The sequence below is a fragment of the Lepeophtheirus salmonis genome, chromosome 6 (genome assembly GCF_016086655.4).
Source record: "Lepeophtheirus salmonis chromosome 6, UVic_Lsal_1.4, whole genome shotgun sequence".
Lineage (NCBI taxonomy): Eukaryota > Metazoa > Arthropoda > Copepoda > Siphonostomatoida > Caligidae > Lepeophtheirus > Lepeophtheirus salmonis.
This window is the reverse complement of record NC_052136.2, coordinates 3,894,248-3,922,065: the sequence shown is the minus strand read 5'-3', so window position 1 is coordinate 3,922,065 and position 27,818 is coordinate 3,894,248.

Here is a 27,818-nt window from a genome sequence, read left to right as displayed (position 1 = left end):
ATTTTTGAGAGGCTTAAAGAGTTTCAGTCATAAAGTTGGGCACATTAATGAAAAGCTGTATTTGTTATCTTTCAAACAAGATATTGCAAGCTAATATATATTAGTACAATTTTCACATGTATAGCTCTCTGGATAGTATTTTCCCTGTATCGATGAAAACCAGTAAAGTAAAGCGTATTTTTTCTTTACAAGTGTCCATCTTCCTTGTGACCTCCAGAAATAATTACTCAAATAAACTAAAAACATGTCGTTTTACTATACCTAATATTTTAGTGCAAATGCTGTCTAATTTTAACAATGGGGATGTATCAGTGTGGAAGAAAGTCCATATATTGTAAACCCAACTAGAAACAAAAATCTTTAGTATTGAGCCTCAAATCGTGTCCCAAATCTTTCATCACCAGTCCAAGTCCATAAATATCTGTATGGAGTCCAGTTTAAATAATTCTACCCTTGATTTATATAGCATATGATTAAAATTTCCAAAAAGGGCATGAGTAAAGCTTTCAAAGAAAGTGGGAAAACGTGCCTGTTAGACTGACTAGATTCCTTGTTGTAGAGGGTCTATAGAAAGTTCTGCTAAATATGTATTTAAGTACTGATGACATAACTATTTACATAATTTGCATATAGTTAAAGACATAAGTCAAACCAAGTTCCAAAAACAATCGACATAACTTTGATTCGAGGTTGTCACCCTTAGCCTTGACTACAGCCCGAAGTCTCTCTAGAAAGGACTTGCCTTCTGCAAGTACCATTCTCACCCTTTTTGGCTAGAATCCAATCACTTTGGTGACTAAAAGTCTGTTCTACAGTGAAAATCTTATCATTACTGAACACAATGTTGTAGGCCTTGTCAGTCCTGAGCTTCTGAAGAATAGTTCTCTCAAGTCTTTTAGACTTGAACTTGCTTGAGAGGTGCTGTTGCCTCTTGATTTTGTAGGGATACATCCCAAAGTCATCTCGGATAAGGTCTCTCATTGTTGTTGTACCAATGTTGAAATCCTTGGTCATCTTGGTGAGGTTCCTCATGGGATTTCTTGCAATCCTTGCCTTGACGACTCAGGGCGTCCTTTTTTGACCGTGGTTTGCCCGATCTGGGTTATTTATTGATAGATTTAGTCTCCTCGTACCTATAAATGGTTCTCTTGTTGAGCATGGCATTGAATTTAATGCTCTTCAGGTTCGTCAAGATGGCTGGTTGAGATTTGTCCATCAGGTACTCCTTAATTATAGCCTCTCTCTTGGTTTCCATTGTGATTAACAAAACGGATTTTTAAATCACATAATTGCTTTATTCTCTGTACATTAATTATATATATCTAGACTTTCTAAAAAAACACAAAGCAACATCATCACAAATAATATTAATTAATTAATATCACAATAGGGACAATCATTTTTTATTTATTGTTCAAACAAAAAAGTAAAAACAAGTATGGGTAAATGAAAAAAAAGAAAGAATATCTTAACGAAAATTAACTATCCAATTATATTAAAAAGTAAAACTTTAAGACTATTTCATTTCCATTCATATCGAGCCTCTCCAGCACTTTGTGGGATCTTAAGAGGAGTCTGTCCACACTAATAGGTATGCAAGAGTTCTTACTTCTTGTGGCGTAGAGAATAAATAGTACCTTTGTTATAAAGTATTCTTTTTTGGAGCGAAATCTATGTTTAAGGGATTACATTTTAAGTCTATCCCCAATCGTTATTTCTGAATTGTAGTATTTCCTCAAAAACTCGGTGGTTATGTGTGCAATGTTAATCATTTTTTTTCAATCTCAAAACAGATGTCTTGAAGTCTCTAAAATGGACGTACAGAATATGGGGTCTCTTTTTGTATCTATGAATCTTGATTTATTTATAAAAAGGGGCAAAGTAGCTATCCTGTAGCGGAACCACTAATATTTTGGTTGCAAAATATTTTATTTGAGTTTTTCAGTACATCTTTTAACTGGTTAAAACTTAATTGAAGGAAGTGTTTACGCACCAAATCAGCCGGAGAACTCACAATTAGGCTTTTGATGGTTTTTTTGCAGACACTTGAAATAGATATCGTTTCTAACCCCATGTAGCACGGGGTTGGAGGCCTATATATTTTTTTTATTCTTTCAATATGCATGAAGGTCGAAGAAGCTGCTAACATATGAATCATTTTCGTTGTAAATACTAATCTTTTTAACTTTGAAAGTATATATTTATGAGAGATTGAGTCGAAGGCCTTCTGAAATTCCACCAGCATCACAAAAAAGTCCTTCAAATCCAGCAAATTATTGTTGGGGTTACTCAGGCTCTGCTCTCAAGAATGTACGACATGGAGTAATCCATGACAGTTAAGTCGGAGCGGGAGGGGGACTAACAGTCTTGTCTTTGAAGCCACTCAAATTGCCCTCGCACCACCCCTACGATTTTGTGGATTTTTTGATGTTTTCTGTTTGTTACCGCCTCATTTAGACATCCACTGCATTATTGGTGTCTCTATAACTACGTTTAAAGTCCGTAAACCAAGGATCAAATGGTCATGAAATTTTCATAGCTATCTTTTGAAGGTAGGTGTTAACTAAAAATGAGGTGAATTAAAAAACAAACAAAAAAAAAAAAACTGGGAATTTTCAGCCCCTGTGCTATATATATATATTAGTGTGTACGATAGTAACGAAAGTTGGTAATTTGGTTTCGCCGGATATTTTTTAGTTTGCATTTTATTCTTCTAAACAAGAAAATAAGCATTAAACGTCCAAAAAAATGCCCCTTCATGAATGCTTTTTCATTTGAAAATTTGTAAAATGTAAAAAAAAAAATGAAATTTTTATGTTATATCTTAAAAATAATTGATTTACATCCAGTTACATGATTTTTATTTGATTAAGTATAATAGATGAAACATATATTTTGAAAGAATATGGTAACAATATTTATTTAAATTGCCTCATAGTATGAGTATTTAAGTTCCAAACGTTTTAGTAAAAAATAAATTTTATCTTTTGTACCGCGTATAACCCGCATACCTTTTGACGTTTATCTTCATTTTTAGTATTCAAATTTCGTTTTTTGATACCAAGTGTGTCATATATTATTATTGAATATACTTTTGTTGTTCAAATAAGACACCCTATTTTTCCAATTTATGATTTTGGACTACAAAAACTGTATATTTAACTATTAAAAAGACGACCTTTGATTTATTATTCCTTAATTTCTAGGATTGATTTAATTTTGTGTAGTTATATTAATATATCTTTAAATTCTATCAGTTTGATATTTTTCATTTGTTATGATTATTCGATAAGACTCATCAGTTGACTTTGAGAAATGACTACCGTGATAAAAGACTTAATGACTTTGTTCCAATCCTGGATATAAATAATTGGAGTTGCTTCCCAATTGAGATTAGGTGAGCAGTAGACTGTTATCTTCCAAATCACTTCCATCTCTTATATTTGATATCCCAAATTGTCTATCCTCTTGCTTAGAGCTTGATAGTAAAGATAGTTGAACATACTCTTGAGGTCATTTCAAAAAATAATTTATAAAATCTGATTTATTTATGCACTGAAAAGGTCGGGGGGAGGGGGGGGGGCTATTATTAAATAGAAATATTTATTCAATCACATTAAATTACAAATAGTTCTTCATACGTGTGGAGAGTTGATGTTTGGAAACTTTCCAAAGTAATCTAATTCATGGATATACTATCTATATAAAAATGCTTACAAGTTGACCCCTATCAAAAACAAAATATATTCTTTATTCCTCAACAACATGATTAAAGTCATAATTTATTTATGGTCATATAAGAAATAACTTGTCCTCTGCTATCATGATACACAAATGATATAAACGTTTTTAAACATTTTTCAAATATTTTACATATGTACGTTAGGGTGAGTATAATCCCCTAAAACTATCATAACAAGCTGTAGTGTTTGTTTGGTACTGTGTAATGATGGATTTCAGATAATAATTCGAGTAGTTTTCAAGAAATTGACAGTTTTTTCAGTTCTTACAGCCAGAGCTGAACAATGTAAATTATTAAGATTTTAGTCCCTGAACTGAGAAAAATAATATTATTATTACCGGGTCGTCCATTGAAATCTGAACACTTACTAATTTAATAATTAATGAAGGTTGAGTGATTAAAATTAGTTATTATTTTGATATATCAAAGCATAAACAATTAGTTACAAAAGAAAGCAAACCTGAGCTCTCCAGCTTACGTACAAATTGAACGTTGTAGAGCAAGAGTGGCTCTGTCAAAAAGGCCAAACTGGACGAGGAGCAGTAAAAGAAAACCGGCCAGGTCAGTTCCCTCCAGTCCATGAGCGTTTTGCTAGAGATTTTGGATTTTCATACCATTCCGTCCAGAGAGCTATCAAATAAGTAAGTGGAAAGGGGAAAGAACCTTGTGAGTGTGGAGAAGCTATTTTTAACACCAGCAATGAAAAAAACTCATTTCCTCATTTGCAAGACTACCTTGAATTTTTTTTTTGAAACTTTCCCCCAAAAGTTCTGATGATGTCAATGCCATCGACTACACCTTTTGTGTGCATGTCGAAAGGAATACCTGTCGTGTTCCTCATCCAAACATCAAAGCCCGTCAAATTTAATATCACACAGCACTGGGGCGCCATGACAGAGAACGAAATCTACAGTGGCTACCTCGCCTTCCACTGTTCCCTGAAAACCATCATTTTCTATAAGAGAGGCTACGTTAATGATTAAGAGAGCTCAGACACACATCTATTTATAGTATTAATTTTGTTGAAATTCTATTTTTAATTAGTAAATTATATCTTGTTGAATTTCCAAATTCAAAGTGTTCTGATGTTAATGGACGACTCGGTACATTAGCCAAGGAAGATGTCTACATCTTTCTGCGAGGAGGATTACGGAAAAGGTATAAATCGATTTTAGTTAAATTTTTTAGGAAAATTATTTATTTTAAAAGTTAGAGATCAAGGTCAAAGGTTAAAGTAATCGATTTTTCTGCTTTAAGCAGGATTATTAAATGAGTTAAAAACTGATTTTAGTTAAACTTTCTAGGCATATTATATATATTAACGGTCAGAGACCATTACATTTTGAGAGGTCGAGTTCAAAGGTTAAGCTCCTCCAAGAGGTCAAGTTCATTTGTATGCCTATTTGTTAGCTGAATAACATAAAAAGTTAAACACGGATTGTGTTAAGACATTGTAGTGAGGTTATTTATTATACCGGGGCAAGCGTTATTATTTACGAATTTTAACAAAGTATTGAAGTACATAGCAGCATCCTGTGTGAATTAGGAAAAAGGTTTGTTAACTATTAATTATTAATTGAAGTCCAAGGAACACGTTTTAGTCAATATACCTGTTATTAGAATTTATGGTGCTCTCAGGGTGATGGCGGAAGCTATTGGATACCTTCTGGATGTACTCGGCGCTGATGGAGGCGAGTGCCTTGTTGACAGAGGTCTTTATTACGCAAATGCTGTTGTGGCGTCTACTGCAGGACTTGGACTACACGTGCACCTCGATGGATTAGTCTGAGAGGTTGAGATATGGGCTCTGAGGTGGCTAGAAGTCCATCACCCAAAAATGCATGTTAATCTGGAGCCTCGATTGAGTTTTCTTTACAGTGTGGGCAGGTGCTCCGTCTTGTTAGAACACACAGGGAAAATTGCCAAAAATGGCTTTTATACATGGGAGAACTTTGGTGACCAGAATTTCGACGTACTGATCAACTTTGTGTCTGTATCCTAAAGGGAGCCACGTAGGGTTCATAACCTTCCAGTTGGATGTAATCAGGCCTTACTTCATCTGGGAAGCAGGGTGTTACATTCCTAAATGTTACAACTCGATCAATCTGCCTATTGTAGATGGGTCAAAACTAAAGATAACAAAATATGCAGCTGAGACTTTCTTTTTCCCTTTTTTAGAACCCACGATACCGCTGATGGGGACTTATTCATCTTCCTGGCCATGTGAGCATTTGAGGAATTTTGCTTTTTTTTAAGGTCAACTCCAGGCGATTGACACACTGAGGGGTTCTTGCCTTCTCCTGGAGAGTGTCTGAGGTTCTGTCCGACGACATTCAACGGTATGGAGTCTTGTAAATCGTCTTGCTCCCATATGACCTTGGGACTAGAAAAATGTTTTTTTCTTAGCAATCGATAGCTAATCATATGTTCTACAACATTGCTCATGGGAAAATTGAAAAAAATGACTCCTAAACTCTCAAAGTTTGAGTAAGGGGTATGAGTAAAGATTGAGGCCGGTATATGTTGACAGTAAGAGGCATTAAAATTTTAGAGATCAAGTTCATACAATTTATAGGAGGATTACAGCAAACGTTTCAAATCGATTTTGGGGAAACTTTGTAGGAAAAGCTTATATGTTAATAGTAAGTGACCATTAAATTTGGAGAGGTCAGGTTAAAAAAAACTAAATAGTTACAAATCGATATTGGTTGAAACTTTACAGGAAGATTATATATGTTAAGGGAAAGAGGTCATTAAAATTTGAGAGGTTAAAAACGCATCATCAATCATAACTTTTGAACAACTGAAGCAGCCAACCTACCAGAAGTGGCGAGAATTGGCTGATAGTAAGAATGTTGTATTCCATCAAGACAACTCTATTGCAAACACATCTTTAAATGAAGCGATAGAAGCTCCGAGAGTTTGGATGGGATGTGCTATTGCACTCGCCGTAGAGTCCAGACCCGGGACCAAGTGATTATCACCTTTTCAAGCATTCGCAAGATTTTCTTCATAGTACAAAAATAGCCTCAAGAGAGGCTTGTAAAATACGGTGATCTAGTTTTTTTACGAATAGGGACAAAGACTTTTCCAATCGTGGGCTTATGATATTCCCTTCCAAATGGAGAAAAGTTGTCCAACAAAAAATGCATATTTGATCTAAATTGGACACTCCTTTCTATGTTAATTTTATTGACAAAATAGAGCGAAAAAAGGTTATTCACTATCCATCAAAATTTAAGAATTTGTTCCTCCTCATCAGCCTCTCTCCCTAACATAGATAAAACTATCCCATCCCTCTTAAAAAAACCTTTTACTAAAAGAAAATGAAGCTATTTCCCTAAGGGCTAAAATAAATGCTTTTAAAAATAACCTGATTGAATGCATTTCTTTATTACATTAATTCTAATTTTTTAAATACATAATTCTAATTTATCTATACATATTAAGTAGGGGAGATCGGGGTCACTTGCAACATGCACATTTTCCTAACATATCCAAAAAGTTACAACCACAAAATATGCATGACCATAATATTATATATTGCAAATTATTGTAAATAAAAAATAATAATATTAATATTAATTTTTTTGTAATTTATTACTAAGTCCACTATAATTCCGATTCTGCAACAATTTATACTTCTTCAGGAAGTATTCAATGTAAAATTACGATGCCTCCAACATAAACAATTGACTGAAATTACTCTACAAAAAAACAAACAAACTTTTTTGTACCGCGACATAACATTACTGAGCTAGGCCAAATCAAATTCGACAACAAAAAGTCCTCCTTGGCCGGTCTCTGGTCACCACAATCCAAATTTTATACATATTCAAGTATAATTTAATTAAATAAAAAAATATCAGCTTTCAAATAAGTCTAGCCAGCCTCTCTATGAACAAATTTACGCACGTGGCAAGCATTTTAGTGATATTGGCTATTTTCAGTATAGTGCCTGTGACTTCCAAGAGCAACAAGTCCAAAGTCTAGGCCAGTTGTGCAGTCAGCAAAGCCTTTCACAAGACTAATGACTACTCAAAGGTCACCAAGTATTCTTGGGTACCACGTGAAGAGTATTCATAAGACAAAATAAGAAAATTCAAGTAAATGGCGAGGAAGCAGCCTATTTACAATATCCAGTAGCTTGTAGACGCCTGTCCCGACGCCTTTTCCAGTAGATGGCTCAGGAGAAGAGGATTGAAAGTGCGAGAAGCTGGAGGAGTTGTTTATGAGGAATGAGGACAACAGAGGAAGAGAGCGGTGTTGAGAAATGATAAGAAGCTCTTTGAGATGGACCAGGTGGTACACATCAGGTTGGTAGTCAATAAGGCATAAAGACGAATCACCCTGATTCAGTGATGGTGTTTGGTTTGGTTGCAAGTCATGGCAAGGTTACGAGTCCCTCCTCCTATTTCGCAAAGGGGTAAAAATCAGGGGTTTTTCATTGTCATTGTTATCTCATTTTAGGGACGTTTGTGACATTTACAAAGCCTCGTTTTCCTCTACAAAATTTATATTGCAATCTTATGCGGATGATTATGAAATAAATGAATAACTTTGGTCAGCTTTTTGATTAGATTATGGATAAAAACTGTTTTTGAGGTATAAAATAGGCTGCTACATTTGACATCTCATATTCAAATGAAATTTGTGGAAGAACAAATGAACATTAGAGATTTTTAAATAAATTTATAGAAAAGCAAATACCTTTAAGCATTCTATTTTAAATTTTGACGTGCCATCGTCAAACCAAATACATAAGAGTAAATCTTGCAGAAAAACCTTCCAAAATGGTCTCTGGTCTCCCCTATATATGATATTTATAAATTGCTAAAATATCTAATGTAACGTAATTAATGTAAATGTTATTTCATGAAACTTGTTGACATGCACGCTCTTTGATATGATTATAATTAAATTTACTTATTATATCTATTGCTAAATACCAACTAATAAAATATATCTCTGTGTCACTCGTCAACATTAAAACAAGCTGGGATGATTATTCTCAATAGTGACCCTGGATTATGATTGTATTTTGAATCTAATGATCTTATTACATTCATAAATTATTTAGATAAATCATTCCGACGTGCTCCAAATTGCATTTAAAGACCGTTGGAGATTGCGTAAGCAAATGTTACCATGCTAATTATAGCTACATTGGGTCATTATTACTTGGAATCGATGTTTAGTTAATTCCTCCCCCAACAAAGTTGTTCATTTGTAGGTTAATTAGTTAGTCACAAGGGTTACAGCAAAAGTTACCGATTTATTTGAATCAAACTTGGTTCAAAGATTATATATGACCACAGTAGGAGGACATTTAAACAATTTTTAGAGGTCAAGGTAAGACAAACCGTAAAAAAAAAAAAAAAATTGCATAATCGATCAAAACATTGGAAAAAGTTGAGATACATGACTCAATTTGTTTTTAAGGTGGAGGTTTTGCCCTCTACCGAGTGCACATTCTAATTGAAAAAAATGATTTCAAAATTCATCAGCTTTCGTTCACTGTATTATTGATTGTGATACATCAACAAACAACCACTACGGAGGCAAACAGGAATATATTGAAAATCTTCTCTGCGTCCATAACTCCGTGATGAGTTGATAAAAGAGGTGTCCATGCTGGATTCCAACAAACCTGAAGTGTATTACTGTTGGCAATAAGACTCAAAACCTTGCCATAAGGAAATAAAAATCAATTTTGTGCAAAGAAATTCCAGGGGGTCAGCAGGGAGGGGGTGGTGGGTCTGTTGCCCCAACCCAATTAAATATTTTTTGCTTCCTACAAAAAAATTTAATAAAATTTGTTGTCAAAAGTTTTAATTTTCTGTGAGTTTAAGATTTAAGAAATTTAATTTTTGAATTATTTCAAAAAAATTTAATGTTTTCAGAATAGCTTTGGATTTTGAAATTTTTTTGGAGTTTTAAAATAAAAATTCCAAGAACCTAGCCTTCGCCCCCCCCCCCAAATATATAATTCTGGAATCTCACGGATATCTGACCTCCAAATTGGTGGTCCGCATTACTTGACTGCATGTAATTGGACCATGAAATATGGGCATCGTAGAGATCAAGGCCTGCAATGTCTCCCAACTGCAATATTGATTCCCTGAAGGCCTTTATTGAGAAAGAGTGGGCTGATATGTCCGATGACTACGTCATTATATTGTGGAAGGTCTTCAGACATAGTTTCAAGGCCTGGGATTCTTAGGGGATATTTTATATTGTACATTATTGCACACCATAATGACTACGTCATTATGGTATGCAAGGCCTTCAGGCTTGGAGATCATGGTTCTGCAGAAAGCGTACATTTGGAGAAAAAAAATCCTGATATTATTATGTATAATTATATTAAAAATTACTTTTGGATGAAGTTGATTTCAATCCAACTATCAAATGATTTCTATTTGAAATGCCATATCAGAACCAAATAAAGTCGTATATATCAAATGAAGGCTTCAGTCTATGGTTAATGTTCCTAGGTATCTAAACCCATCCTATAAGTTATGATATGAAGCCCATAATTGAGCAGGTATAATATCAATTAAATAATGATACATTTATATCTTATTTATGAAGGAAAACACATATATTGATAATTAGACCTTTTCTTTAAGAATGTTTTTGTGTTGAAACACCACATATCTAATATTTCTTACTTGGTGCATATTTTGTAATTTCTTTGTAATGAATGTTATTAAATTGTCTTTATCTACGATTCTTTTAAAGTTCAACTATCTTGAACATAATTGATTTAAAAATGTACTTGACAATTATTTATAATTATTAGTATACATTCACCATCTCGCATGTTATTTATTTGTAAAATAAGAAAAACAATTTTGTCTTTTCTTAGTTACACTGAGGGTCCAGGTGTTCATCGTTAGAGTTGCAGGAAATATGATCAGCCACTATACTAAAAAAAGAAGAAACGAAATTAACATAGGATTGCTGAAAATTTGAAGAATGTTATAGAGGAGAGCAGCGTAGCCGTCATCACGTTTTATTAGATCAGCTGCAAGCATCTATGAGGAAGGAAGTAAAACAGAAATCCCACTCTCTAACCCCCTTCTTGATCTTTAATTCTACTGCGAGTTAGTTTAACAAGCCCTTAAAATCAAATGCTCAGTGTTATTCTTCGTTTTTCACCGACTAGTGGTTACTTTATTCCTAGATGTTCGGTTTTAATAATTATAAGAATAATTAGTTTAAGAATGTAGAGCTGTATTAAATTTTGACCTGCTGTTATGTAAAAACAGAATACGACGAGTAACGACATGATAATTGTGAGAATTTAAAGCATGTTGACAAGTGGAGGATCTGCACTGTCCTAACGTTTCATGAAATTAGTAGTGATCCGCTAATACATTAAAGAAATAAATAAAAACCCAGTCCATATCTAGTTAGGACATAGTCAGGAATGGCTTCGTTGTAGATCATCAATAATAACTCTAGTCCAAGGGGGACTTCCCCACAAAAATCCTTGGTTACTTTATATGTATATGTTCGGAAATATTAATGATAACAGCTCTGGAAAACCAAAAAAAACTTTTAAAATTTACAATTCTACCCATGATATTGCCTGAGTGGTCCATTAAAATATGCAAACTTTGAATTTTAAACTTTGACAAAATATAATTTATGAATTAACAATAGAATTTCAACCATATTTAAACTTTAAATAAATGTGTGTCTGAATTATTAATGTAGCTGCCCTAAGCGACAATGATGGCTTCCAGGCGGTGGTGGAAGGCCTGAAACCCGCTGCCAAAGTTATCCATTGATTTAGCGTCCCAGTGCTAGCTGACAGGGGCTTTAAGAGCATCCGTGTTTGAATGTCAGCCACTGCAGGTCTTTCTCTCGATATACTCACAAAAGGTATAGTCGAAGGGATTGGCATTAGTGTCTTGTATCTAAGCTAGAAAGCTCAGGTTTGTATTGTTTAGTAACTTATTGTTTACGCTTTAATAAATCGAAATATGAATTAATTTCAGTCACTCAACCTTCATTAATTATTGAAGTAGTTCATGTTCCGATTTTAATGGACCACTCGGTAGTATGGTGTTGTATTTAGATCAAAAAATGCTAAATCACTCTGAGACTCTGATAATTTTGTTGGAGTGATCTAATATGGCTCTTTAAAGATGATTGGTCTGGAAGGTAATAAACATAAATCCCACTCTGTATATGGGAAGGACATTGCCAGAAATTACCCAAATTTAAATTACTAATTCTACTCCAAGTCAGAAAATGAATTACACTTGTAATATTTCGACAAATCCTCAGTGTTACTGTTCACTTTCCACATACTATTAATTACTTTATAATTAGATAAACCTCTTCAAGAATAAAACAAATGATGAAAGCATTGGAAAATTAAAAAAAAAATACCAATCAGGTTCCTACTACAAAAGTATCATCCTAGTATAGAGTCATACTTTTTACATATCTAGTAATAGTTAATCTATACATACTTTAAATATGCATTCCGTTTTTTTTTGCTCAACATTTTTCTTTATTTCTATCGAGCATCTGTATTTTGACACAGAATTGTTAATGACAACCATTTTGGGGGTATAAACAATCGAGTAGTTAAGGAATAAAAAACATTTATTCATTAATATTAAAGAAAATTAGTGAACTATTATTTATCAAACTCATCAAATATAAGGACTTAAAAATTACTGTCTATTCAAAAAATTTCTCTCCAATTCCTACTTTTATATATATATATATACGAGGGCTTAATACTTAGTAGGCACTACAAGATATGTTATTGCATATTATCTATGTTGTACTATCTTACTCTCATATTATAAATAAAAATTAACAATAAAATTTTATTCTATTTTCATACTTTTCATATCCCTTATCCATCAAAACATAATAATAATGGTATAAGTCTAAACCTTTTATAAGGACTTTTAATGCATATTACTTCGATTTAATGCAAATATCACTGTTTATCATTGACATCAATTAGTATTCAAGGCAGGTGTTAAGTTGTATTAAATTCTTAAAGCCACTTGACGAATTTTCATCATGACTTAATAGAAATTTGTCCATTTATGTTGTAAAAATCAATTATGATGCAATTTATAACGTCAGAAGATAAAATAACTTTCTTAGTCATAATTATATTAATGACATAAAATAAATAGATCAAATGAAAAAAAATCCTTAAGACATTCAATAAATGATTGTTTTAATTTCATTCTTTTTTTAAATTTCCTAACTATTCTACTCTAAAAATCGACCTTATTTTGAGAAACTACAAGGATAAATAAGAACAGTAACATAGATGTCCATATGATGTAGTTTATTGATTTAGCTAACTAACAAATTGAATGACTTAAGCAATTAGAAGGTGTAGCTTCTCAACTATAAGCGACTTAACACACTACTAAAAATAACATAAATCTATCAATATACAGATATTCATTTCAAATATTATTTTTTTTACATATATGTGGTCCTAAAGTAATTGAATTCTTTCTTGATGACGTTTATGAGGCTAGCCTTGTTGGTGTGAGGATGTCTGTTGAAATGAAGGTCTAAATAGCTCCAAGTAAAATATTGCATAAACGGTCAATTTAGAGGGAGGGGTGGACAAATCATTGACATCCCATCAAAACCATTCTCCCTTAACCAGGCACATGGCATCTTAGATACGTGTCCCGTTGCTACACCTAAGGCCTGAGCATAACCACCTCCTTGATCTAGTAGAAGAGCACAGTCTGCAAAACCTCCATATAAATGTCACTATTGATCCTCACACCAGTTTCAAAGGGTGCGGAAGCAACAAATGTCCTTCACTACTCACTCTACTAAATACCATTCTAGTGGAGGGGGGTTGATGCGTCTTCATAACCCTAGGTAGATCCTTAGGTTAGACAGAAATCCAGTGATGGTTGTGCCTGTTGAATTTTAATGTCGTTGGATCCCTTGTAGTGAATCAAAGCAAAACCAACAGTGGATTTTGAATCCCTCTTGAGTGAATCTAAGTTGAAATAGCTTTTCGTGAATTTATGTACATGTAAGGATGCCGCCATATTATGACTACGAAATTGGGTGTTGATGAGCTTCATTATAGCTTTGTTCTTGAATTCTTTCTTGATGACGTTAATGTGGATATCCTTGCTGATCGGAGGATGTCTGCAGGTATATATCTGTAAATAGCTTCAGACAAAATAATCCATCGTTTTTCGAGTTAGAGAGCTACTAGTCCTTCCAATTTCTAATCAAATATGTTTTCCTCTAACCAGACACATGCCTTCGATGACACTTGTCCATTTCCTCAACTCAGGGCCTGTTCATACCCACTTCCTTGATCCAGGAGAACACTATAGTCTGCAAAACCTCCAGTTAAATTTCAATATTGATCCTGAGACCAGTTTAAAAGATGTTCAGCCTGGATAACGTCTCCCTCACTACTCATTTTACCAAAGACCATGAAAGTGGGAGGAAGCTTTGTCTTTATAACCTACTGTACATCCTTGGGGATAACGGCAATCCGGGGAAGGTTCTGACCGTTGAATTTTAATGCCTATGGTTCACTTGTAGTGAATCATAGCTATGACTACGGTGGACATTGAATCTTCTTGTAAGAATCTAAGTTCACAAATCTTTTCGTAAACTGCTGTACATCTAAGGATGGGCATATAATGGTTTATTGTTTAAACAAAATACATTACAGTTGAATGTAAGGAAGTACATTAATACAATGGATTAAATGGATAAGGGGACGAACATTTTCTAATAGATATTGAGATAGCAGAAACCCAACTAATCGATATGGCAAAGGTTAACAATCTAACTTTTTATTAATGTATGTATTTAAGTCTTCATTGACGTATTATAGGTCCTCTATACTTGGGGTAATACATTGATTATTATATAATAACAGTACGGTATAGCCGTTTAATCTCTAAACGTTTTTGGTATTTTTATTTTATCATAGGGACATTTTGAGATTAATATAAATCTCTACACACACCATCTACTAAATCTATGTAATCTTTTTTCAATAAATCTCATCCGTTCAATTATTATAGATAACACAGTATATGTTTTGCTTGTAATATGACCTCCTTAACAGAGATTGGAATTTACATAAAAATTGGGTACAAGAAATATCGTTCATTTAATAGTATTATGCAGGTAGATTGAGTGTTCTTTATACTTACCAAATTAACTAAATAAATTTATTTGTTGAAGTGGGCTCTTTGATTAAACTAAAAATCCTAAGTATTATTATAAATAGTCTTCCAATTATTTACTTTTTGACATAAAAGTTGCTCATTTCGAGTAAAATTGTACTAGTTACGGATATAGATAGAGACTTCAAAATTTGATTCTGCAAAGGCTTGCCACTCAACTTGATCTGACTATCAAAGACTTGAAACTTGTATTGTAGTTGATAGCTAAGACTCACAACTTAAATTGTATTCTATAGCTATTTTTAATGAGCTTAAGAGGCAAAAGACAAAGTGCTAGGTCTGGAATGTAAGTTGGATGCATAGGAACTTCCCTACTGAGCCCTCGGAGCTTCTAGCACGTCATCAAAGATGTGTGGTTCCTGGTGTTGTCTTGATGAAACACGTTTGATCTTTTATTCAATTCTAGCCACTTCTTTTCGATATCCAGCTTCAAACGTTCGAGTTGTTTACAGTAGAGGGTTAGGCCATAATGAAGCAGCTCATAGCAGATTATTCCCTGCCTATCCCACCGAACATACAGCAACCCCTTCGATGAAGTTAATTATAGATTGGACTAGGTCTGGGATGCTTGAAATTGGCATAAGTCATCCATTTTTCATCAAGATTCCCAATCCACTTCAGAAATGAATCGATTTTGTTTCTATTCAGCAGCAATTCAAAGATGGAAATTCTGTCTGTTAGATTTTTTTTGTATCAGCTCGTGTGGCACCCAAACATCGAGTTTCTTTTTGTATCCAACCTTCTGCAAATGGTTCAAAACGGTTTTATGATCGATGCTTGGCTGCTAAACGATGCTACGACTGCTAAGATGATGGTCTATCTGGATATTGTTGAGCAGCACGGTCCGAGAGAGTATCGCCCTCATATACATTACAAATTTCCTTGGTCGATTTTGACACGTTTTTCCTTTCAGGAAGTAAAAATGTAAAATTTGGCGAATTTTTCCTTATTTGACACAAGATAATTAATGACTGAACGTGCCAAGCGTAATATTGTCTGAAAAGCGTTTGTAATATAGACTCTCACTTTTTTTAATGTATATATTTAATTTTAATGTAACGGCAAACGTTTCTTTGAAATTTCTGGTACTATTTTCCACTCGTACCTTTATCGTATAATTCGATATGACTAATAATGAACAAAATAACTTTGTTAAGAAAAGGGAGGGGGAAATACTAAATTACTTTTTCCATAACCTATTATATTGCAAGTGCAGCAATAGGTATTTGGTTGCATTCAAACGAGTATTCAGCCCTATAAGGAAGTTCAGTGTAACATTATTTGACTCTTAAGAGATGGAGGTGACCTTGATAAAATGAAGGAAAAAAATGTTCTTCTGAAATCCAAAGTAAAGTTTGAAACACCAAATCTATTTCAAAACATTTCTTGCTTGAAGAAAAATATCACCTTGACACAAAAACACATTATAGATACGTTTTTCTTAACCAAGGCCTCAGAGTTTATAAACGTCGACAAAGATACATACAAACTTTGTTTTCATAATATGATATACTATATGTAAGGATATCATTTTTTTAAATGCAAAAAATACCTTTAAAAATTAGAAAAGGAAAAACGGTTGTTGCGTTTGCTCTTCCTTCTTTTTTGTTCCTTATTTAATAGGTTGTCGTGGTGTGAACTTCTGCCTCTAAAGTTATCTCGTCAATTGTTTTAAAAATGCATAACAAATTAAATATATTAGGTTAAGTAAAAAGGTCTTAGCATTTTTTTGCTAGATGTCTTTATAGAGCTATATCTCATGATTAATACATTGCATTGAAAAGATATGAAGTATACTTATAGGTTAAGCGTAAACTTAAGAAAAGTTTATTGACAGTTTTGTGTTTGGTAAAACCAAGTGTGTTTTACAGCGTTTCAAAATGAAAGTAAAAAAAATAAAAATACATTCCTCAGTATCAATATGGCCAAGGTGAAAGGACAGAGTAGGTTGTCAAAGAAGCTGTGCTGTTTATGGACCCAATATAGTATCGAATGCAACAGCAAAACAGTGGTTCCAACAATTTTGCTCTAATGATATGGTCGTCGAAAATGTCGATTTAGTAATGGAAATCTTCGAAGTGGACCGGTATACAAGTACTTATTTAATTGCTTAGTAACTGAAAAATAGCAAAAAAAAAAAAAAAAAAAATTGGGACCATTTGCAAAAGGCTGGTCATAAGGAAAAGTTTGATGTTCGAGTGCAATACAAATTGATACAAAAAATATTGTTGATGCTTGCGAATCTTTGTTGAAAACTAAGTAATCTATCCATTTTCAAGCCTATGGCGATTGACGATTAAATACAATACAAGAACATCAGCTGAAGGATATCTTGGTCAAACAGTGGTGAAGCGGCTCAAGCGATCGCCAAGTCCATTAATGGCCATGGAGGTTTTGCTTTGTGTTTGATAGTTTTAAAAAGGAATAATCCACTATGAGCTGCTCCCACAGGGCAAACCACTCAATTCAGAATATGTTGTCAACAACTGGCAAGATTGAAGCAGGCAATCGACCATCAGTGGCTAGAAAGGGTGCAGTATTCCACCAAGACAGCGCCAGGCCACACACATCTTTAACGACGACCCAGTTCACCTTATACATAAATTTAAATAAAGTTATATTATTTTCCGGGCAATAATGCTATTTTTAATATGGAAGGTTGTCCTCTTTATAGCAGTAAGTCATTTTCTCACCCAAAATCCTTCAACAGGCAGCTAATGTTAACAATCTAACGCTCTTTTTTCTTAGTTGAACATATTTTCCTTTCATTTTTAATGTGATGCTTTTCGATTTACCAACACAGTCGTTGCTAAAAATGAGTCCTCCACCGACAAAAAAACAGACAAATTTGTTAAAATTAAAATATATTGTAATATGGGAATCTTACAATTGTCTCTCTCCTCAAGTACATATATACAATTAATGTATTGTAATTAAACTATGCACAGATTTTCTATATATTACTCTGTTAGGAATGATTTATTTTTATATGGTCATAAATATTATAAATGACCAATAATAGCCAAGAAAGATATTTATTGAATATGTAAGAGGAGAGCAGATTGGATACCATGACGGTTTATTAGATCAGTTACATTGAGCTATGAACGATAGGAAATGAACACAAGTCCACTGCGTATCAAGCAAGAACATAGGGAGGAATTCCTCCGTTTTCGATCCTCAATTATACATTGTATCCAAAAAGGACTACTATGTGTTACTATCAACCATTCATGAGCAGACACTCGTGGTTACACTAAATATTGAAAGTTTGAACTAAAGAAACAAAAATCTTGTAAAGTTTTTAAAGAAATTTCCCCTAACTTGATTTTTCTACCCACTTTTTTTAATAGTAGAAAATGGCGAAGCACGCCAAAGGACGTCTAATCTGTGTGTCTATAAAAAAAAAATAATAAGTGTACAATGGTTAATACTGTAAAACTACGTTGTGGACATGGTTACCAACAGAATATGTATACTAATAAACTTTAGAATTAAATATCAATTTCTTTTTGATCAAAGTGGTATATATGTTAGACATTATAGATAGTAAGCTTTTTTAAAAAGCTTCAATAGTGTTGTGTACGTCCTTATTTATTTGGTTCAGTCCAGTCTTAAGACTGGTCCTACCAGTCCCTGGGTCCAATCTTTATCCAAGAATACTGAAAAGAGGAAGAAGTATATAAGAGAAAAGCCCACAAGTTCGGGAGTGAAAAAAATGCACTCCCATATTCCTTGTAGACCTGAATAGTTCCTTGAAGTCATCCCCTGGGTCTCCAATTAATGCTCTTGCCAAAAAGCGCTAAGTAAGCCACCCAACAGTCTCCAGGACTATAAATACTTGCCTGAGGATGAAGTTACAAAAGACATGGTACTGTGAACTCCTGCCTAACCAAGTCATACCTTGGATAAAAGCTGAAGCCAGTGGTGTCACACATTTAATGAATTTTCTCTTTTGTATATAAATTCAAGCCACTACTTACTTCCTTTATTGATTGGGATGCAGTTCATTGAAGTCTGGATTTACGTGAACGATCCTATAGAAGCGATTAAAAAAAGAAGAAGAAATACAGTTGAGTGACGTCATCAAAGAATAAACATTATACATTTTGGTCTGATATGCAGGACTGAACTGGACCGCACCGAGACTGAACTGAACTGGAGAGTACTGTAGTTTTCAATCTTAAATAAGGATGGCCACTGTACTAGGCCTCAATCCCTCATTTTTATGAAGGTTAGTATGTTATAATGACTAATCACACTTCATAGGAATATTTATTAATGCCAATCATATTTGTTTCTTTTAGTATCGATACCTACAGACATCATGTTTATAAAAGGTAATTATTGTTCCTAGAGTAATGTGTAGGCTTAATGTGCCATTATGAATACATATTTCACATTCTAGAGACTACTTTGAGCCTCCATATCATTCATCAATGTACATATTTCCGAATAAGTATGTATAATATATAAACTATTCCTTTCATTTCTTTGAAAAATAATTGTGAATGCATTTTGACACAGTAAATAGATTAAACTTGTTTGTACATGGATGTGAGTAAATTATATATTTATTTCTATTATCAAAATACAACCAATTAATTTCAGTACGTGTAATATATAATGATAAATCGGTAGATGTTAAAAAATATGAAATTTGAAGAATTCTCTCTTTTGTTTTATTTACCAAAGCTGTCCTCATTATTCTTTTACTCATAAAATTTAAGTCTCATGATTTGTTGTTGAGTTATGAACAAGGTCTTGGTTGCACATGGAGTATAATTGTGGATCGAAATCGGAGTAATTCCAAGCTATACATATATTCTCCTATACCGAGTGGTGCCTTAAAATCGAAGCACATTGAAATTTAAACTCCAATAAAATATAATTTATTAAGTAATAATAATATTTCACCAAAATTAAAACAATAAATGGAGGTGTGTCTGAGTTCTCTTAATCATTTATGTTACCCCCCTCAAGTATTATTTTCTGGACTTGTACGTAAGCTACAGATCAGAAGTTTGTTTTTTGTTTTGTAAGTAATTGTGTATGCTTTAATATATCGAAATATGGATGGATTTCAATTACTCAACCTTCATTAATTATTGAATTAGTTGCTGTTCAGAATTCAATGGACCACCTCTTAAACGGAGTGAAATTTATGTTTATTTACTTGTTTCATAGGTGCTTGCAGCTGATGTAGTAAAATGTTATGACAGCTAAGTTGCTTTCCTCTCAACTTCCTTGTGTATTTTTGGTTTTTTTGCTTTTAGAATACTCGTGTTTCACATTATTTGAATCTCTCTCTAGATAGATATTTTGGTTAGCCATAACTTATTAATAATAATCAAGTTAGTTGATAATTATAGAATCCAAAATAAAATACAATGTGGGTAAATATTTTAAAGGTAAATTCGGTATAGGTCCGAAAGTCTGCTGTCCGAACCTCATTTTCCAAGCCGGAAAAGACCGTGGTTTGAGCCTTCCTGACCAACATTTATTTTTGGTGTAAAATACCTTTAAAACGAATCGATGACGTCATTTCCCCCCAAAAAGTAATGTCTTTTAATATGGAAAACAAAGTTAATGAGAAGTTTAAAAAAAAAAAATTGTAGAAAGGATTTCTTTTTTTAAAAAAAAAGATCAATTGACCAAGTTATGGAATTATATGTTTGATTTCCAATTGTTTTCAAAAAAACAAGACCCGCCCGCCAAAAAAATATATATATAAACTCCGGCGGACTCCCTTGTCCTGTTACGTTCATTTGACTTAATCAATAAGTTATTATATTCTGATGTATTAGATATTTAGCTCTCATGAGTATATACAGGGTAGGGCAGCAAAACGTGGACTCAAGAGATGGATTTAGAAATGATTCAATTTTTTCATATCTTCAATACTCGGCAAAAAAAAGTGTTAAATATACGCGTGGACAAAGATTTTTTGCAAAACTTTTTTCACTCAATATGGCCAACTTTATTTTAAATCACAGCCTTTACACGTAGCCTGAAAGCTGTGCAGGAGCTGATGACAAACTCCTCTGACAAGTTGTCCCATGCAGCCGCTATTGAGGACTTTAATAATTTAACATCTTGGTTTGAGGTCCTGTTGGTTTCCCTCTCTAAAGATCCCCATATAGAAAAGTACAGTGGGTTCAACTCGGGTGAGGAAGGGGTAACATCTTTATGGACCAGAATCGAGCTATGTTATCTTCGCAGAACTTTCGGCACTTGACGAACGTGTGAGAGGGGGTGCTATTCTTAGTCCACACGTATTTATCCTCCGGGTAGTTGGTCTTCAGTCATGGCAAGATGGTTTTTAAGTACCTTACAGTAGGCCTCCTGTTAAATTTTCTGTCTATCTTTGAAAAATTACGGAAACGTCTACTTTTCATCAGAGGCCACAACACCCAGGAGCATTGTTTGGACAGGATATTTAGTGTGGTAAGCCCGTTGGACCTCTTCTTTTGTTTCCACAAACCAGTGGTCGTTCCGGCAGTTGTTTAACTGTGAAAATCTTCTTGTTCGAGAAAATTTTCACAATTGAACCATTTGCCATGATCCTTGTAAGAATTTACTTGCACCTCTCGAGTCTCCTGGCTTTAATGTCCTCTGTCAGAAGGTGACGTAGGGTCCTTGTGAGAGAAACTAGTACTGAGATATGCCATATAGCCTCCTGATAGTTCTAAGAGCCACAGATAATTGGTTGGGAGGGGGGCGATTCCTCGACTTAGTGGGATTCCCCTTTTTATTCTTCTCCAAACTTAACAAGAACTTCGTTTCCCTCTTTAAATTAAAGTCTTTACTTCCTGACATTCATGAGAGATATTTTCCATTTGTTTTTCATGTTGGCCAACATAAAAAAAGGCTCTTAGAACACTGAACAATGTCCATAATCTTCATCAGTTCCTTCATCATATCAACTCCAGTATACAGGAGATGTGACATTCACTGCGTTTTTGCTTGTTGCTCGCTCATGATGATGAAATGACTAAACGATTAGTAAATTTTGTTTATGTAAAAAGGACTGTGGAAACATAATATTAAAAAAATAATCACTAAACCTTTTCACTGTAATTAGAAGAAAAAAGATTAATTAACAGTCCACGTTTAGCTGCCCTCGTATTGAATAAGTTTCTAGTTTATTTAGTAATATTTTTCCCTGAAACTCAACTTAGCCGGAAGCCCGATATTTTCTATGCTGATCCAGCTCTATCATGCTGTTTCATCAAGATATTTTGATAAAACATAAAAAAAAAAAAAAACAACGAAAAAAAAAAAAATCAGTTGGTAGTTAATGCCATTACAACACCGAATTTTAATACCAATTGTTAGTTTTTATCATTGTATTTCCCTTATCAATGTTCTGAACGTTGATTGGTTGACTTTGAGTTCTTTTTAAATTATTAACAAGTATGATTATATAACAACATTATAATTGGAAAGAATAAGGGGGTTGTGAGGGAGTGTAACCCCCTCCCCCTTCCATAGAGCCTCTGATACGGGAAAAATGGAATGTTATAAGAAATTTTTATTAAAATTAAATCTATCGAAAACGAAGAATTTTAACAATTGGAAACTAGTCATAAAAAGGTATGGTCCTGGTGGAAACATAACCTTTTTTTCCACATTGCAGCCACAGAAATTTAGCCTTTTCCCTCCCTACCAAATTAAAACTGTTTTTGAACAATCGATATATGGAGTAACGTTTTCATATATACTTTATGAAAGGCCAACAAATACCTATATGCACACTGTAAATGTATTCTACTTGTATTTAAAAGTGAGTACTGAAAGAAGCCTTGTCAAAGTGACAAAATAATAATGCTTAATCACTCTCATTGTGTTAAACTGATTAAAATAATCCTGTAAATCAAAAAATAGCTATAATTCGCTTTGACTCTCATTTGAAATGCAAATACTATATACTTATACAAACAGATGCTCTCTGAAGAAAGCCAGTAAGTAACAAAAAGCCGTACAAATGCAGGAATATAATATTGTTTCATGATTCTCATTGAATTTAATTGATTAAAATGAGAAATGGTCTTAATTGGTGTGGCTTTCTCATCCTCTAATGGTTTTTATCAAGAAGGAGGGATTTCCATAGGTTTCCATTTTTAAGTGCAGAATCCAAAGTTGATTATAATTTTTCCCGTCAGTCATCTGAATGTTGAAATATCATGGATTATCGTAATTTTTTACCCTTAAAACAATCCCCAAATTAAAAATTATATAAAATAGTTTTTTATACTTCAATATTTTTATAGATTCTCTATATTGTTCAGAACATGATACATTTTCATTTTTAGATTCTAATTTGATAAAAAATGATACTCTCCTTTAGACTTTTATAATTTATTCATAAATGCATAGTGATGATGGATATCATAGGTTATATTATCGAAAAATATTCAATGTATAATTTAAAAAATAATATCTATTTAAAAAATATACATCTCCAAGGATTTTTGTTACAGTTTTTATTGTTTAAGTGATCCCAATTCGAAATATTAAAACTCTCTACTCATTATGGATAGATCACTTTATTGTTTCTATGCTGTTATTTCATTCCTAATAAAGGGGTTTACTCTAGTCCCTTATGAGGTATGGTAGTATTCATAGGATAAAATATCCTCCAGTTGTACCACTGGAATTCAGAATTTGAATTCGAATATCTATTGAGATCAATGATCAAGTTAGAAAATATCTTTCTTTTTCGATTATTGCATCAATTATTTGTAGAAATCCACCCCACCCAATTGTTCCCCTGTGTAATATGTTTTGCAAAATTGGAAGATAACCCCATCCTATAAAATCAACGCATAACTTGAGTCCATTATTGTTTGCAGAATACTATGGATCAGCATTGAAATTGTACCTAAAAAGACCAGCAACTTTCAAAGTCTCTGAAATGATTTTGTTTCTGCTGTCCGGTAGATATAATCTTGAGCAATGCGTGGCGTTTCAACTCCTGGGAAGATAAATGCATCCATATTGTTGGGGTGATGTAAACAGCCTGAAAAATATCCATAATACTCAGCTGATTTAGCTTAAGATCAAAATTCAATGTATTCCTTGAAATATGTGCTGCCAAATTTATGACTCAAATATGAGAAATATTTTTTAAATAAATATTAAAAATATTCTCCAAATTTTTGGGCATTACAACGTTCATTTTCTGTTTATTTTATTTTTACACACCCCCAGGACATATTTTATGCATTCTTGAGCATACCACTAGATAATGTGGCTCCTCTTTGTTGAACAACTGATACACTTCAACTGGAGTAAAAAATTGATATTTATGTTCATTTTCAGAAACATTATAATTTAAGTATACAGTCAACACACTTCTATGGAACAGATTTGTACAGTTTATACAGTTGTTATAACAAATTTAAATAAAAAAAAATTCAAATATTTAACTTTATTCATAGCTATACATTATATTTTTTGAAAAAAAACAAAAAAACCACAGCTATTCAAAAAAATTTCAAAAATCTTGAGGTATTCACAGATATTAAATTTTTGGAAAAAAAATCAAAATCAGTTTACAAAAAAGTAATATTTTGAGAAAATATTGAAAACAATTAACAGCTGTTTACAAAAAAATTTCAAAAATTAACAGCTGTTTACAAAAAAATTTCAAAAATTAACAGCTGTTTACAATTTTTTTTTCAAAGATTCACAACTTTTCACGACAAATTAAATATTTTGGAAAAAAAAATAAAAATCCAAAGCTATTTTCCAAAAAAAAAAACAACCTCAGTTCACAATAATGAATAGTTACAACCAGAATAGCATTAAAGCATCTTGACAATGCACAAAATTATTATAACACACTTAAAATTATTTTTTATTGAATAAAATGTAGAATATTTTTTTATTAATAATATCCCTATTGTTTTGAATCTTTGTCTAGTAACAAAAGAGTTTAAACTTAAATTTTTAAATTAAATGGCAAAATAAAGTGTATATAATTTAATATATGAATGGATCATCAATCAAAAGGTTAATTACAATATGAGTTATTTATTACATAATTGATATCCTACAATTACCTATGGGGAAAACACAGAGAACGTATATATTTCTTGAAGCATGTTCTGTTATAAACCATTACTCGTTTTTTTTTCATCCATAAATTAATTTCCATGCGGTCATAGATAGATACGAGTATATTACGGGGTGGAAACTAATATAAATTAGTAAAATCAATTATATCTTAAAAATATGCTTTACCTTTGTATGAATTTCGAAGATGGCGAGGAGAAAGTGATTAAAGTTTATGCTATAAGTTGTATATTGAAATGAAAGAAACTGACTAATGATATGGTACCCCTGACAATGGGGGTACGCTGTCATGACGTTTTATTAATTTAGCTTCAAGTAGCTATGAGAGGAATACAATACGCTCAAATCCATCTTTGTATCTAGCAATGGTATAGGTAAGAACTACTCCGAAGTCGATCACCAATACTGCTCAGTATGTCCAACAAGGACATACACTTATACCGAGTGGTCCATTAAAATCTAATCACTTACTAATTCAATAATTAATAAAGGTTGAGTAATTCAAATTAATTCATATTTCGATATATTAAAGTATAAACAATAAAAAAAAACAAAAACCATTTGAAATCTCTAGCTTGCGTAGAAGTCGAGAAAATGACATTTGAACGATGAATTTCCATTCCCGACTCCAAGCGGTTGGGTGTATCCAGGACCACTGTCAACGCTGTCAGCATGTCTGAAACGTTGGAGAGGAAGAAGAGCTCGTCAACAAGGCCAGATTGGACCTGTAGGAGTTATAGAAAACAGACCAGGGTAATACCCTTATGTTCATTAGGGCCCAAGCAAATGATCTCGGGGTCTCACACCAGACCCTCCCGAGAGATATAAAAAAAGTGGAGGGAAACAGCCTTGTGAGATTGAAGAGGCCACTTTTGACACCAGCCATGAAAGAAACCCATCTCCTCCGTTACAAGACTCTTTGGAACTCATTTTTGACACTTTATTTCCCACTACATCCCTCATGCCAACCCCCCTTGTCTACACTTTTTGTATATTTGTCGAGGGGAATTCCAATATTTAATTTTATAAAAAAAATTTGAAAAATTAAATTTCAAACATTCAATTTCTTGAAAAATAAATAAAAAAATCCATAGTCTTTTCATTTATATTAATTTTATTGGAAACAAAATTTGAAAAACTAAATTACATTTATAAATTTTATGCTTTTTAGTCAATAGCAAAAGTTCCTTAATGAGGGGGGGGGGGAAGGAGCTACAGCCCCTCCAACCCAGCCCTTGTGGACGCCCCTGATAATTATAGTTACAATATTTCATTTTGTGGCTACTGTTGTAAGCCACAGTCCCTACATATTAAGAAAAATGATCCATGAAATCAAAAGGAAAAAAGAAGAAACGACTTTTAAACAAAACAGTATTAAATTCTTTAATATACAAATAAATCCTAAAAAAGGCATTATTTATCTAACATGAATATATTAATAAAAAACGATCTTAAAAATTAGAAAATTTTCTTAAAAAAAGATTTAAAGATTTTAATCGGATCTTCAGCTAATTAAGTTATAATTTAGCTACTTTCGATGTAATGTATTAGTTAGGATTCTTATTTTTTTTTTGTGTCCTGTCAGCAGATGATAATCGTTCAGGATATTCTCCAAAATTGCCTTCTTTTCTACAGTTGCCCTTTCTGCGGCTCCTACGCTCTATATTCTTTTTCTGCATTCCAGCATCACTTCCACCCTTACAAAAATAGAGATATCTCCATGTTCAATTTTTCGACTTATATACAGAGCCAACTGTGATTATTTACGCATCTCTATTATGCAAATTTTGAGAGATTATGAGTCATTTTTTACAATTTCCCAATAAACAATGTTGTAGAACACATAATTAGATGCCGATCGCTAAGAAATATATTGTTCTCGTCTCCATGCACGAAAGAAATTGTGAATCGTCTTCTTCTAGGGTCCAGTGTACTCCCCGAGGGCCTTTTTGGACAATCTCATGAGAGGAGCGCTGCTATCTTAATCTTCATAAGGTACTGCGTGCTCATTGTGGCGACTAGGACAATGTTTTTATCAGTAGTCAACAGCTAATTATGTGTTCTACGACATTGTTCATAGGAAAATTGTAAAATAAAGTCACTCTTAACCTCTCAAAATTTGCACAATAGAGATGATTAAGTAATAACGGTTGGCTCGCTATTTAAGTTCCTTCCAAAATATCTAATGTCCACGTTCTTCAATTCAGATGAGAAAAGTAAGTTTTCCAAACTGAATTTAAGGGGCTTAAAATCAAGTGTGTTTCTAAAAGGGGTCATTCACGGAACGTCTTCTTTTAAAATTCTGGCAAGATGCAATTTCAAGCTCAATTAAAAAATATTAAATATTTGTGTACAGCTGATATTTGATAGATACTATGATGTACATGATTCTTTTAAATCAGTCTCTAACAACCACAAAAATTTTAATTGTAAGAGTGGAAATTTTGTCGTTTCCACCTCGTAATGTAAAATAGATTAATATTTTTTTTTAAACAGAAATATTGGTTGAACATATATCCGTAAGTAATTGTAAAATAGTTGATTGACTTTGATAGACAAAAAAAGAAAAAGAGGTGTCTAGACAGACGTTCTCCCGACTTTGTTTGTCTCACATCTTCACATAAACATAGTCGAACATATATGTAGATATTCGTATTAATGTTGATCATTTCCGTAAACAAATTAGTTTCGGGGTCAGACGACAATGTACTACGACACTTTTACAGAATGTATTAAAATACATAATGCGGGGAATAGAGTGT